The 14,734-nt window shown below is 41.2% G+C and overlaps 1 long non-coding RNA gene across 1 annotated transcript in view; it reads left to right on the forward strand.

Annotated features, from left to right (window-relative positions):
• Window positions 1-360: 360 nt before the first annotated feature.
• The window catches only part of LOC113967403, a 45,763-nt gene continuing 31,389 nt past the window's right edge, over window positions 361-14,734 (forward strand). Inside the window, exon 1 of the long non-coding RNA XR_003534160.1 lies at window positions 361-453. This is a non-coding gene — a long non-coding RNA (uncharacterized LOC113967403). The remainder of the gene's footprint in view (window positions 454-14,734) is intronic.

Here is a 14,734-nt window from a genome sequence, read left to right on the forward strand (position 1 = left end):
AGGTGAGGATGAGTTGGTGCAGACTACAGCAAGCTGTGGATAGTAGTAACTCCATCAGCTGTGAGGGTCTTTATCAGAGGGCTTTATTCAGTGATAAGTACAAAAACAGGACATGAACCTGATCTCTGGAAAGGAATTAAAGAAGACTTCTGAGCTTGTGACAGACTCCAGTGAAATCAAAGTGAATGTCCAAGTGTCCCATCATTGTCCTTTCCTGTTAGCTCATGAAGCATAGTGGGACAGCAGTCCTACTGAGAGCCTCTAGGGGCTACTGCAGTTCAATAAATCACAATAAATAAAGTGCAAAACCGCTTTTGAGTCTGAAATGGGCTGTGTTAATCTCTAGCGTACTATCTTAGACTTCAGAGGAGTTACATGCAATGGAATTTTGCCCACTGAGCCTTTGCAGACTGCTCTCGCATTACCATGAAGGATGAAGGATAAAGAATGGCAGTGAGTACAGACTATTCTCTTAGGACATAGTGTTTTGTCTTGTTTTCCTGGGGGAGAAATTAGTCTTTCAGTACTCTTTCTTGTTTTGTTCCCTGCTTTCTGATAATATTATAAAAGCAGCATCTTTATCTCATGCTGTGTTCTGCACAGAACACACCAAATTTGTGTACATAACAGTTATTTTGCTCTTTTCTAATGCCTTCATGAAATTTGCCTTTATTTGAGTTAATAAGAATCAATGTTTTACTAATTTGTTCTTAAAAGATACCATACACCCTTGATAATTCTCTCCCACCACATGGGGTTCAGTTCACTGTGAAGTGTTGCACGCATCGTACAAGGCACAGCAAGAAAGCGTGCATGAGAGAGAAGGGGCAAGCTTGAGAACAGCCTATTTGAGAAACTCGGAATTTAGGAGGAAATCTCAACAGGATATCAAAGCAAATTTCACTCCAAGAAGGTTTCACTGTGTCAATAGATGTAGCACAAAGGCTGCCTGTTGTTTCACAAACAATGAATCTTTTCCAGCCTATAAATAATGTAAAGACAAATCTCAGGATTTTTTAAAAATTCTGCTTGCTTGAGGCTACCTACCCAGCATGCCTCCTTGTTTACAACTTACACTACAAACATATATTGTGTTTGTTTTCAGACAAACATCAGCTTTCCCAACTCCTGCAATTAACCTCTAGTACACATTAGCAGCAGCCTTTTAAGCCGCTTTTACATCCAGTGGTGCTGGGCAGCATGGTGGTGGAGTGGTAGGCTCTTACACCACCAAGAACTGAGCTCCTCAGCAGAAGGTCTGTGGTGCAGCCCCTTTGCCATACAATGCTGATGAATTACTGCAATCAGCTGCCAGCCCTTTGGCAAGTACCTGCTCTTCAGGTAAACTCCCTTAAAGCCATTTATAAAGGTAAAATGAAACAGTGCATTGAGTAAAGGTGTTACCACACCTTACATAGATCTTAAATGGGGTCTACACAAAGGAATGGATTCATAACATTCAACTTTTTGTTCAAAGGTAGCAGGTCATCCTTAGTGTAAGAGGGCCTGGACTCCCAACATCTCCACAAGTGCAGGTGAATGCCCTTACTGCTCAAGCCCTCCCTGCATTTTGTTTGTCTCTCATATGCATCCTGTGCAGATGCAGTAAGCTCAGGGGAGAGACTTGGTACTTAGTCTAGCCAGTCTTACCAAGGTTAGGATGCCTTCCACAGCATGGAGACATATGCTTGGACTCTGGCAGGATGCAGAGGACACAGACCCCATGCCTGCCCCTTCCTAACCAGGAGGGTCTTGTAGGAAATCCAGGTGCTTGTTCCTTTTGTTTGGTGTCTGATCCTGTCCCTATGGTGTAATTTATGACAAGTGTCTGTTCACATGGTTTTTAGAATCTCATTAGACTGTAGATGCTTAGAAAGAGGTTTTTAGCGTAATCAGGAATCTGGAGTCCTGGGCATTTGCAGAGCTTACAGAAAGGAAAACAAAAGTCCACACTGATGGGGTGTGGGCAACAAGGGAGATTTGGATAGCAGCTCTGGAGTTAAGTATTTAAAATCCACTTTCTTTCAATTTCAGCCACTTTCACTCCTTATTGGAATGATCCTAAAACAAATTGTTTCAAAAAATGAAATTTGGGTCAGGGACAATTTAGTCTATGGCTCTGTCTACTACACTTTACATGAAACATTTATAATGATGAAAGGCTTCTGTATGGGACCTGAGTCTTGACTACTTCTAAATACCCTCAGAGTTTCCTCTTTGTTGTTAGCCCTTTGGTTTTCCTGGAGGCTATTTTCAAATGAACCAGAGATTTTTGAAACAAATGCAATTTATTTAAAAGCACATTTTGGGGTTCAAGAAGGGACAAATAGTTTATTCTAATACAATGTAACAGAGCAAGACTATAATGGAGTACGGTCCACACCAGAGAGCTGGATTCAGCTGGGATCAGTTGAGGAACAACTGCAAGCCATAACCATCCATCAGAGTTTCAATACTGTATGGAAAAAGGCATCCACCCAGATCTTCCCAGTTCTCTGAATCTTGACCAACAGGTGTTCATTCACACCATGACAGCAACACAATAAACTGCTCAGCCAAATTCTGTGACCAGACACAGAGGGAAAATTCCCCTCTCCTCTGCTTCTGGCTGATTCACTCAGGACAGAAGGGAAGTAGTTTCTTGGACAAACTATGACTGACCCATTGTGGCAGTTATACCCATTTAGGAGCTTTCAGCCTGGCAGTTGTATAATCATGATGTATACTTACAAAATATAAGCAAGAAAAAGCCTGAAGTTGCATGAATTTAAGAAAACAGCATGGGGGAGGGAAGGGTCACCAGGTCAGCTGTTGCTGTCAGTCCCCAAGAAGGTCAACTATTCTCAGGCTTTTGTTAGCTCTTAAAGGTATTCCAGGTGCACATCTAATCTCCAGGCCCTACATATCCAGGTGAGGTATTACTTCCTTACTGCCCAAGTCAGGTTTTGTGTTCTAAAAATGCTCTAAGAAATATCATTATAAATCCATAGCTGAAAGGGCCCATGCATCTTAAGTGCTCTTTCATTTTCCACCTCTGAATATTCTGCCAGCAGAGATTTAGAACATTGGCTCTGTAAATGCTTTCATGTCAAGACTAAAGGCAACACTTGTTTAATTCATTCTTTGACCCAACAGCAGCTTTATCTTAGGTTATCACTTGTTAAGCTCTCTAGAATGTTTTAAACATGAAGAGAGCTGCTGTGTATATATATCCAGTGTATTGTATTTTACTTGAACAAATTTGACAATAGTGATTCATAAACATCAAAACCATTCTGTGCCGCAAATTATGCTTTAGATTCATTCACAGGGTGTGTAACCCATTCTAGACAGAAAAAAAAGAAAATTTTTCTTCTATCCAATTTGTAGTTCTTTACTGTAGGTCAAAAGAGGTTGCAGATTTATATACACCTGCTTGTGTGTCTGCATTTTTATATATACTTGCGTGCATAAAGGAAAGTTTTGGTGTATGTATATAAATATACCTTCATATATAGTTTGAGTGCATATGTATTTATAAGTATAAATATGCACACACATGAGGACAACTGTAGCAATTATATACACTGCAGTGTAAATGGAGAACTGGATATATACATTAAATGCACTGCAACCTGATTAGAATAATAACTACGGTTTGCTGTACATCAAAAAAAATGTACACTACTCTGTGTAAACCCATGGGTTCTGACAGCACAGGATTTACCCCTCAGTTTTCAAAAAGCTACAACTGTATTTAAAATCAGAATCTAACAATGAACCCTCAGAACTGACACCTTTGATTTGCATCACATAATATGTTTCAGAAACTCAGAAGTGATATAGAGTAACAAGACTCTTGGTATCAGACTGTGTATTTACTTCCAACAGTGGTGCTTTCTACACCATAAGACAGATAACTTTCCACCCAAAGACCCCATTCTTGGATTGTAGTCTGATTCCTCCCTCCCTTAAAGTCATTACAAGATCTAAGTACTTGTCATCCTCTTATTGCCTCTTTAAAAAAACAAAATAAACACAACAACAACAACAAACAACAAACAAAAACAAACAAACAAAAAAAAAAGGCAAAAAAAGAGCAACAATTAGTTGGGAGCATAGAGTGGGCCACGAGCATCCAGCGATACATTCCCCAATGCAGATAATTAAGGGACCAAGGACCACAGTGCAGACAGAGCAGCTGAGCCCTGTACAGAGAAGTGGGTGCTATTTCAAATAGTTTAGTATCAACATCCATCTCATCTTCTGGTTACCCACACAAAAATATTTAATAAGTACATAATATACTGGAATGAAACTGCAAAGCTCAGCACCTGTGCAGGAAACAAACATACCACCCGCTCCTTGGTACTACCACCTACAAAAAGTACATGCTACAGTCCTTGGCATACTTATGACTCACAAGCCAGAGACAGGGAAGCCCTCAGCTGACAATGGCTGGTGGTGGTCGCGCTGTGTCACAGAAGCTCAAGTAACTCCTGTAATGCAGTGGCGATCAGCTAGGGCATAGGCAGTGATGGTAGCAGACCTCTGTCAGATGCCCCAGCCCTGAGTAATTTCTCAAGAAGATGTCAACAGGAGTAACATGTAGAAAACATCCTGAGTGGAAGGACAGCTAAAGTTAAAGCTCCATCAGGAGCGAGATGCTTTAGAAATGTGGGCAACAGCTAGACAAGGTTTAAATGATCTAATTTGTAACTGCAAATGATAATTGCCAGCAGGAAAGAGGATACTTAGAAGAGAGATTTCTTTCTGACACCTGCTTGTTTTGAAGTACTTTATGGTTTTAATAGTTTTCAGTTAGTACAGGCAGCAAAACCTATTAAAATATAGCATAGAATTGCAGAAAAAATGTGCCACATGCAGAATTAACTGGTTGTGGCTGGGGTACAGGATAAAAAGCAAGGTGAGAAGGAACAGTGTACTAAAGTGAGTTGGAACTAGCCCTGACTAATGCAACCAGCAGATGATACCTACAGTGTTACTCAGCTCCACTAGTCACAGATGTGGATGCCTGCTTAGCTGGTGCTAAGAAAAAAATCCAGGAGCCCGTTAATTAGGGTGAGATAAGGAAAGGGTTTAATCGTGCCAAGGCAATTGATGGTATACGACGTGCACGGGCTGTGCCTGAGATGTTACAATATATAACAATATCTGGCCAATCCCAAGTGTGTCCACCCTCTAACTTTTGCTCTGGTCCACCCCCTGGCCCACCTCCCGGAATTGGGTCTGGAGTGCTTTTTGAGACCCTCTCTTCATCATCCTTCATCATCTTCGGGGTACAGAGAGCAGAGTCACCCAGTTCTTTGACTCTGTCCTGCGGTTTAGGCCAAGATACAAGCATTCCCCAAACAAGACAGGGTTGCCTTGACAAGAGACAAAACATCTTCTACTGGATATGGGGATAGGGCTGATATGGGGAGTATGGAATGGGGTAAGAGGGTTAAGGAATGTATAAACTAAGGGGTGCTACGGGGAAGAGGGAGAAAGGGTTGCTTCTAAAATCTACTTCTATTACCTATAAAACTTATAAGGTAGAAAAATAAGAAAACTATTAGGGGTTTAAGGCATCAATGTCAAAAAGTTAGATTCTAGTCTAATCTAATTCCTCATGCTCCTAAGGCTGGTGGGGCACCACCACAAAAGGTAGCTCCAGAGGTTAATAAATCCCAACTATTTGGAAGACAGCTTAAAACAGCAATATCTGTCCTCTCAAAGGAGCAAAACCAAATACCATGGATGACACCTCCTTACTTTTTCCTACTTTTAGCTTACTTTCCAGCTGCAGTTAACATGAAATTAATGCCACTTATGATCCAGGCTGATGTTCACAAGAAAAGAACAGCACTCTAACACAATGGACATGCTGGAACAGCCAAAATCCTCTGTTTTTCATGTGTGGTTGGGGTAGAAAGAAAATAAATTTGTAAAATACTCCAACACCAGTTGGGAAGTGGGAAGTGGAAAGTGAAGACAATGGTAAGCATTTCTGCTAAATCTCTGGTTGTGTGCCATAAAAGTTAAAAAAGTTTTAGCTATTTTACCATAACCAAAATATCAAGCCCCCAACAAGTTGGACTGATGTCCCTGATGCACCAGTCACCATAAAAACCTTCAATTGCTTTAATTTTAGTTTTCTTTAGAGTTCAGAAGGGCTTCTATTTAAATTTGCTGCCATTACCCATAAAAAAGGAAAACCACAGCTCACACTGAACAACAAAACTATACTTCCTTCTTTTATTGAAAAAAAAGTGCACATATTTTTAGGAGTTATAAACAGTTAGAAAGCCCTGAGGCCAACTGAGGCTAATGATTTTCTATTCAGTGGTTGGAATTTTCTTAAATAAATGGATAAATAAATAATTCAGCTGTCAATCCTGTGCTTATTGTTGCACTAATGTCAAAGCCATTAAAAAGATAAGTATGTAACATAGTATGCTCCACTAGCACTGAGGCAATGACATCTTTTTAGAGTGTGAGTAGAAGAAATTATTGCAGACATACATTTTGAATATCTATTTGAAGCTATCATGTTTCAGTGAATAAAGTGTGTTTTATCCTTACTTAGTCTGCAATCAAGTCTAGCTCTATGGCTTAGCAGGCTAATGTTCTCACTGCTTTAACTTTCTTGCTTGGCAGGGGATCAGCCTCTCTTTGCTGCTCACATTGAGTAGGCAAACTTGCAGATTTCAGTCCTGCTGGCATTTTTCTCTGAAATAATGAGCTATAGTGTACCTTTTGGCCTGACAAAGAAATTGTGAGTCTGGGAGCATTTCCCTCAGACAGTGTAGGACCTCAGAGAGGGGCTGATGGTGAAGAAACTTCATCATCAATGTCATTATAAACAATGCAGCTCCTTAGCAAAATGCTTGAAACACATGCAGAGAACTAAATTAGCCATGGCAAGAACAACAACAAAACCCAGTCTATAACCACTTAGGAAAAAATACTCAGATGAAAGCAATAGGACTAAATAACTTGAACTTGAATGGAGTTATCTGGGGTTTTTTGTTTCCTTGCAGGTCATGTAGGAAGGAGAAACAGTGCTACACCTTTGATGTAGTTTTAATAAATACTCAAAGTCTCTTCAATTACTGCCTGAGTAATTACTGCGGATGCAAATAAAATGGGGAACAACAGAATGACTTTCTGTGCTTCCTCAGGGAAATGGACTTTGGAAATAGCAGCACTATATTGCACAAGAGGCAACTTCAAAAAGAGAGGAAAGGAGAAAGCTGCAAATAGTAGAAGTTGTAAGCCTCTCAAATACACTACATTGATAGCTGTGCATAGAAGAGTCTGCATTGACACTACAGCCTTCAGACACTGTGATTTGCCAATCACAGTTTTGGAAATTATACTTTCTTGCTCTTGGTACCCTGAAGGAAGTCTGTGCATTACCCTGCTGCCTGTTTCATTGAATCCTTCACAATGAAATAAACCTGGCCGTGAGAAACACTTAATGTTTTCAAGCCAAAACACAAGTTAAGAGACTTGTGTTTGTAGTGAGAATCTAATTCCAGTGATCATTTTGAGCACATCTTATGCTTCAATCCGCTGGTTGCCACGCTGCGACCAGCCTTTTTTAGACGCATACCATGATCCTCTTGCGATCCCCCACAGTACTTCAGCAACACCGCTTCTCTCAAGAAAGCAGGTAGGGCTTTGTGGTAGCTGTTTTTAAACCATTGCAGTTAATGAAAATATTTTGGACTGTGTTGGTGAAAAACACTGGAGGGTCTGTATGCTGTCTTGAATAAAGCTGAGACATATCACGGAGTCCATGGATTAGTCATATTGTTCTCTCATTGTCGAAGTCCAAGGCAGCATTTAATTTGTACTGGAGAAGAGATACATCTTGTTGTCTCACTCCATCTCTCAAGTTACCAGCTGGACAACCTTGTAATCTGTATGATGACGCAGCAGTAGGGTCCTACTCTCAGGTTTTTTTCATTCATTAGGTCAATGCTCCCATTGTAGTTATCACTTCACCTGACTCTGTGGTTGCAAGGATGGGGTATGCACCAGTGGACTCTATAACCTGCCAATTTTCTGAGAATTGGATCATTACACACTGTGTGAATCTGTCCTCTCAGTCTTAGAGAATCAAGTACCAATGACTCAACATCATGCAGATACACAGTCAACTCCTGTGATGTTGCTGTCCTCTGGTAAATCTAAAATGTGCTGGTCTTAGCAATAGTAGAACTTTCCTAAAACTTAAAAATGTAGACAATGTTTTAAATACTTCATACCTCAGTCAAGCTAGTTGAAAGACTGAGGAATAGTGAGGATGAGATGTAAACACTGAAAATTAGAACATGGGTGTGAAAGTGATCTTTCTGTGCTTCAGCTCCCTGTTCTGCATGTTATAATTTCTGTCAGCAGACAGTTGCTTGAGGGAGCCTGTATGGGAAATGCTGGGCTTCCTCTACTCCTGTTTCCATAGTTAGGGCAGTCTCTGCTACTGACTCTTGATATTCACATTTCTGTTTTGGAGAATGCAATCCACATCAGTCAAAGCTTGTGAGTGACAGGGAAATCTGCACAGGAAACAGGATCCTTCTGTTCTGCTACTGTCGGTTAAGAAAGACTCCCTTTCTGATTGTCATTCCAGTGGTCCACAGCTTTCTGAGTTTATTAAGGACTATATTTATTATCTCTTGCCGCCTTCTGTGACTCAGCAGCAAACAGGCTGAGATTTACAAACAAAAGTAAAATGACATCAGCAGTTGTCAAATAGAAAAAGACAAAGCTGACAAAGACATTTTGCTTTAATGCTTCTAAGCAGATACTGCAAGTAACAGAATACACACACACACACGTAGGAATATTCAAAATGGAATTTTAAAACAGTTGCCAGCATCCACATCCTGAAGAAAGAAAAGTCACTGCCTGCCTCAATAGCAACTTGTGTTTCAAGTTCGGCTGATCAAAGGTGAGCACCTGGTCAGTAGCTGTGGTCAGCTGCAGCAGCTGAGCCAGTGAACCCTTGCACTGGGACTGAGCCAACAGGTGTCAGCTGGTCAAGCGGCACCTACCCATGGCATCAGCCTGATAAAAGACCTCAGTAGGACTTGGGGATGGTGCATGCCCTTACAGCTATGCTAGGCACTTCTTTTCTGTTACAGGTAGTTTTTGCATGACCAGTACTGAGGTAAAAGGATTGGTTAAATGCAGGGTAGTCATGGATTTCGAACTGTGCTACTCTGTGTATGGTCAGCTCCCATCAGTGACCGAGTCATCCATGCATAAACTTTCCCACCAATGCTAAGCTAGAGCGAAACCATATGCCAGGCTCTTCTGGAGCAGCAGTAGAAGCGCTGCTGAATGTCATGCCCTGGGAATCACTTGGCACGGTGAAAACAATCCAGTAAATTCCTTGCCAGTGTCTGATAATTTTCTTTATCCTTCTCCAGTTTTCTATGTCACTCAGAGAATCAAGAGGCTAATTCATCTCATAGATCTGCTTTCTGCTATAATCAGGTATCCTGTTTGGCATTTCCTTATCTGATCAGCTCACCAATTATTTCTCCTTGTACAGAAGAATGAATAACTGAGGACCACTCCGATGAGAATTGATTGGAGTTTGTTCCTCAAACAGAGCCCAAATCAAATTTTTGATGATGTTACCAATGGATGCTACCCAGCTTTAAAAGACAGGTGCTCACATATTTCTGTCCTTTCCTTCCCACCACAGCTCTAACCAGAAAGGAAAAGGGCCTGAAACATAGTCAAAAAGATTTTTTGCTACGGGCTTATATTTCTTTACCTCTGCTTCTCTTTCTGCCTCTCCTAGATTCCCTTATCAAGAGTCTCTTGATCTTTTGGTTCTGAAAGTCATCGCACCAACTTTCAAACATATCCAATCATTCATAACTTCTCCCTCTGAGAAAGATGTCGAACTTCTTTTGCATGTTTATCTCTGATCCTCTTTACAGATACATTTAAGACCTTCCCTACATTAACATCCCTACTCTTCACCGTGCTTCAGATGATTCATTTTTCTTTTCAAAACTAAATGCCAATATTTTTTTGATCTCAGGAGTGAAACTGACCTTTTGCCTCTGTTTTTTTTAATAGCTGTGAGGAAGCATTGTTACTTTTGAAGCCTCATGGTATTTTCTGCTTGAACAGAAGTTTAAGCATAGCCGAAACATGTATTTTTCACCTTAGATAATATGCCAGTTCTCTAAGAGTGAGAGGCTCAACAGGTAAATGGCCAAGGATTTTACTGAAATCAACCATCTAAGTTAGACCAGCTGAGACTCTGGTTGGAGATATCAAAAGGAATCCTCTCTAGACAGCAAGTACAGTCAGCAATTGACTTTAAGTTACTTTTCCTGTCAATACGTACTTTTGCCTTGAGGATGTCAAAGACTGTTTTTCTGAATCTCCTTTGTACTTTTTTGTGGTGGTCTTTGTGTTATTTGGGTATAAATTCACCTTCACGCAATATATTCACTTCTCTTGTACCTTGGCTTTTAGACTGGGTGCTGAGCTGATCTCTCTGTGAAAGCTGTTTGACACATCCTGTGACTGTCACTGAACAAGACCAAGTAGCCTCTTTTTCTGCACATTGGTTTCTCATACTTCAGTGACTGTCCTGTTCATTTTTGGAGGGCCTTGTAGCTCCGCTTCATTTCCTACACAAACCAACTGCTGCAGTTGAGTAGGCTGAAAGCACTCATGTCCATTTTTCTTCCACACTGCCCTTTCTTCATGCTTTTTTCCTCCCTATACCTTCAACAATGACTGAGTTAGGTGGTAGAAAATTTCAAGACCCAAAAAAACCACAAAGTGGTGACTCCTTGATTTCATTGCATTTTCCATAATGATCAGTATTCTTCTCTTGTGTGGGTGGGAAGGTATGCATCAGCACTGCTTCCTGGCCAGAATGTTGCTGGGAAATGAAGTTTGGTAGAGAGGCAAAGCCCACAACAAAGAATGGGAACGGGAGGGACTTGAGGTCTCTGGAATGTTGTGATGGCTCTCCAGAACTGAAGTATTTCATGCAGTTTCTTGGTTTGCCTGCTCGGGTTTTCAATGAAAAATTGAAGTGTTCTGCAGAAAGCAGAATGATTTCATGAATAATTCACTGCAACTGAAAGCTCGACTCTCTGTTGCAAAACAGTTTGATGTAAAACTTTTCAGTTGCTTCTAATTAGGATGACTGTAGAGCTCTCTCTGTACTGTCCTGGGGCTCAAAAGGCAACACAGCTGTTGTCCTGCATCTTCAGTGGCAATAAATGTTTGATCAGCTTGTGTGCTTAAGATATAGGCTTGAGAGGAGGGAAACAAGGCGTAGATTACTGAAAGTCCCCTTGGATTCTCCTCAGAAATTACATGACGGCATTCTTTAGGCCAGGGGTAAGGCTTATTTTTTTACTTGCTTGTTTTTTCATTGGATTTTTGCATTGCACAAAGCCTTATGTTTGTTCATTCATTTGTTTGAAAAATTTCGGCCTTGTTTCTTATTCTGCCGTTGCACTGGGTATGTTGCCTGTTTGTTGCAACCGGTATTTTTCGCTGAGATGGATTAAAGTATTCAAATACCTTTACACTGATGTGCTTCTAAGCAAAATTCTGTAATTATTACTGAGGATATGTACTGTAAGAAATAATTATCCCATTTTCGGTGTAAGAGAAAACTGAGGCTGCCAATTGCTGCATGGCCAACCTCAGCAAAAAGGTCACCACAAGTCACCAAAGCTGGTTTGGGAAGTTTTAACAGCACATACATTAGTCTCTCCCTCAGCAGAATATGTGCTTTTCAATCCTCAGGAGTTCCAGAGTCAATGGGCACCTTATCCCTGACCATCTTCTCATTTTTCTGCCTGACTACTGGAATATGGGCAGCATTTGGTGGAGGTGGCGCATAAACCCCGTGGCTGATTTCATCATTCTGTCAAAGGGAGGAAAATAATCAAAGAGCTGCAGCAAGAAAACAAATGGCCAAATAGTTGTTGAAGCAGGAGGTTCCAACTCACTGGAGCTCAGCTTATTACAGGCCATATGCCTGAGTGGCTCCTCTCACCAAGTGCTGCACCCAGATATGGAAACAAGTGTGAAAGTGCCTGTGGTTCATCAGGCCTGATTTACTATAACCATATGCAACTACTGAGAGACTGAAAATAAGAACCTGAAGAGGCTATGAGGCCAAGAGGAGAAAGAATCCTTGACAAAATAAAACATTATTATATAAATTCCCAAATATTTATGTAAAGATGTTAACAGGCAATAATAATTTGCTTTCCAAGCTAACAGCAGATGCTCTTGTTTTAGCACCTAGGCTATGTTCATTAATAATGATGGATATATTAATATAAGTAGGGAAATAAACTGAAATACTCTTGCACTTTATTTTTAAATATCATGGGTTTAAATTAGTAGTTTCTCTTGACAGATATCATTAGCTCATGTCCTTTTCAGTATGCCCAATGTTTGCAGGGCTTGCTGTGTAAATGAGGGACTAAGCACATGACTCAGCTCCTGAATGATGGATGTGTTACAGAGACTGAATGACAGAACTACCAGAATAAGGAGAACAGAAAGGGTGGAAGAAGTCTGTTTTTAAGCTGCCATTTCAGCTATCTTTACTTGGCAGAGCTTGTTCCCAAGAGTGTTAAAGGCTTAGGCCCCAGCCAACCGTTTCATTTGGGTGTAAGGAAATTTTAATCATCTGGCATAGGTAAGTGACCATCAGCAACAGAGTTTGCTCTACAGCTGCTGTATTCCCCATTCTCTCTGCAGAGTGATCATTTTCTTGTAGGTCTTAGTTGCTTGGTGACTTATTCTGGAAGACTTTTTCCTGCCAAAGTGGGTTTGCTAACTTGGAAAAAGTATTCTTATTCAAAACAATGAGACAACCACTTTTAGTTATTCTGGAGGAGGTACTCCACTCTAACTTCATACCATGACCTTGATTCAAAAGGATTTCTCTAAAGAAGATGATGCTTCATCTCTCATCACCCCTTCTGTATTTTTGTGGCCAGTTGCACAGCTCTGTGTGGCCTTTTTCTCCTCTAGACTGGGATTGTGTCACCTGTCTAGTAGCTCTTTGCACACATAATTCTCACTGCTCTCATAATTCACTACAGCTACATCAATCCACCCACATTTTGTAAAAAGGATGATGACAAGCTCTATTTAATTTCATTTCATTTATACTCCCCCTCTATGCGAAAGACTCCTGTTCTACCTTTGAAACCTTTCACCTTTATTCTCCACTTCTGTGGCTTTTGCCTCCCCTTTTATATTGCCTACCTGAAGGCTTTTTTCCTGGCTTGCGTGTCTTGCTTAACTTTCCCAGCAGCACATCAAGTAAGGATGCCCTTCATAACTACAATGAGCTGTGCTGACAGCATTGGTCTGTCTCTGTTTTAGTTTGAAATGCTGTTACATGAAATGCTAGGAAGGTGTCTAGACATGGTGCAGAGTAGGCATCACATGCACACTTAGCAGACATTACTAATCCTTCAACGCCAGTTGCTGTCCTCATCTGTGTTAGTTCAGAGAAAAAAAAAGGTTATGTGACAATGTTTTCACCTGCACAGGATGGTTTTAATAGCTTTTCTTCTTGTGTAACAATAAGCAGAACTACATACGGAAAGTTGGTTTCTTAGAAATCAAAAAAATTGTCTTACCAGTCTTCATAAAATTTGCCATTCTTTGCTTCTGTATTGCATAAAAGTCCATTAATTATCTCACTGTCTCTGAACATGGCTCCAAAGAAGAAGGTGACCACCTTTTTCAATAAAATTGCAGATTTATAATTTTCCAGCTCAGTGAATTGCTAGTATTTAAATATATTGAAAGGCCAGTGTCAGACTGCCCTGCCTCCCTGTGCTGCTGCTGGAAGGGTGCCTGAGGAGAGAAAGAAAAGGAGTAGAGAAGAAAAAACAGGGCAGACAGCTATGATGGTGGGAAAAGCCTGCAAAAACAGAAGGGATTAGAGTGCCCAGAGGGGCCTAAGGCTCAGAGCTGGCCCTTGGTGTCTCCTCAACCCTCCTCTTGCTCCCAGGTGGGAGCAATGAACACCACTAGGTCACCAGACAGGGTAAGACTGGTTTCTTTAGAGAGGTACAGCCCATCACTTTGGCTGTTAGATGAGGCCCAAGCTGCCTTTTGCCTCTTGCCCGCTGACTTAACCAGGGAATATCAGGAGAACAGGACATGAACTCTGCACCATGCCTCAAATCCGAGTACGCTTGACACAGTGTGGTGGGGAAAAAAGGTGTTTTTCACCCTGGAGTTAAAAAATGATAACCCTCAAGGGGATGGTGTCACTTGATGTTGATCCAATCAGCACCCCTGCAAAATTTAAACATATTGCACCAGACCAGAAAAGAAGCATGATGAGATAGTTGGAGAAGAAGTGGCCATGTTTTAGGCCGTGAGGGGAGAAGGGGCAGGAGCCCTGCTGGGGGCCACGGTCCCCCAGCCCCCTGGATGGGGTTGCAGAAACTCAGAAACAGTGTTAAACTGGACCGAGGTGTGTGACTGAAAAGCTGGGAGTTTTTCTCCACTGGGAGTTTTTCTCCACTGTGAGTGGGCAGCAGGAGCGGTGGCAGAGACAGCACTGAGCAGAGAACTGTGGCCAAAGGCCAAAAGAGATAAGAGGGAAGCAGCAAAGGCGGCATGCAGCAACACGGAGGGATATCCTGCAAGGAGAGAAAGAGCCAGCAATAGAGCAGAGAATGCTCAATAAAGACAGTTTTGGGGTAAGAACTGA

This window comes from Neopelma chrysocephalum, unplaced genomic scaffold (genome assembly GCF_003984885.1).
Source record: "Neopelma chrysocephalum unplaced genomic scaffold, ASM398488v2 Primary Assembly neopelma1_23, whole genome shotgun sequence".
Classification (NCBI taxonomy): domain Eukaryota; kingdom Metazoa; phylum Chordata; class Aves; order Passeriformes; family Pipridae; genus Neopelma; species Neopelma chrysocephalum.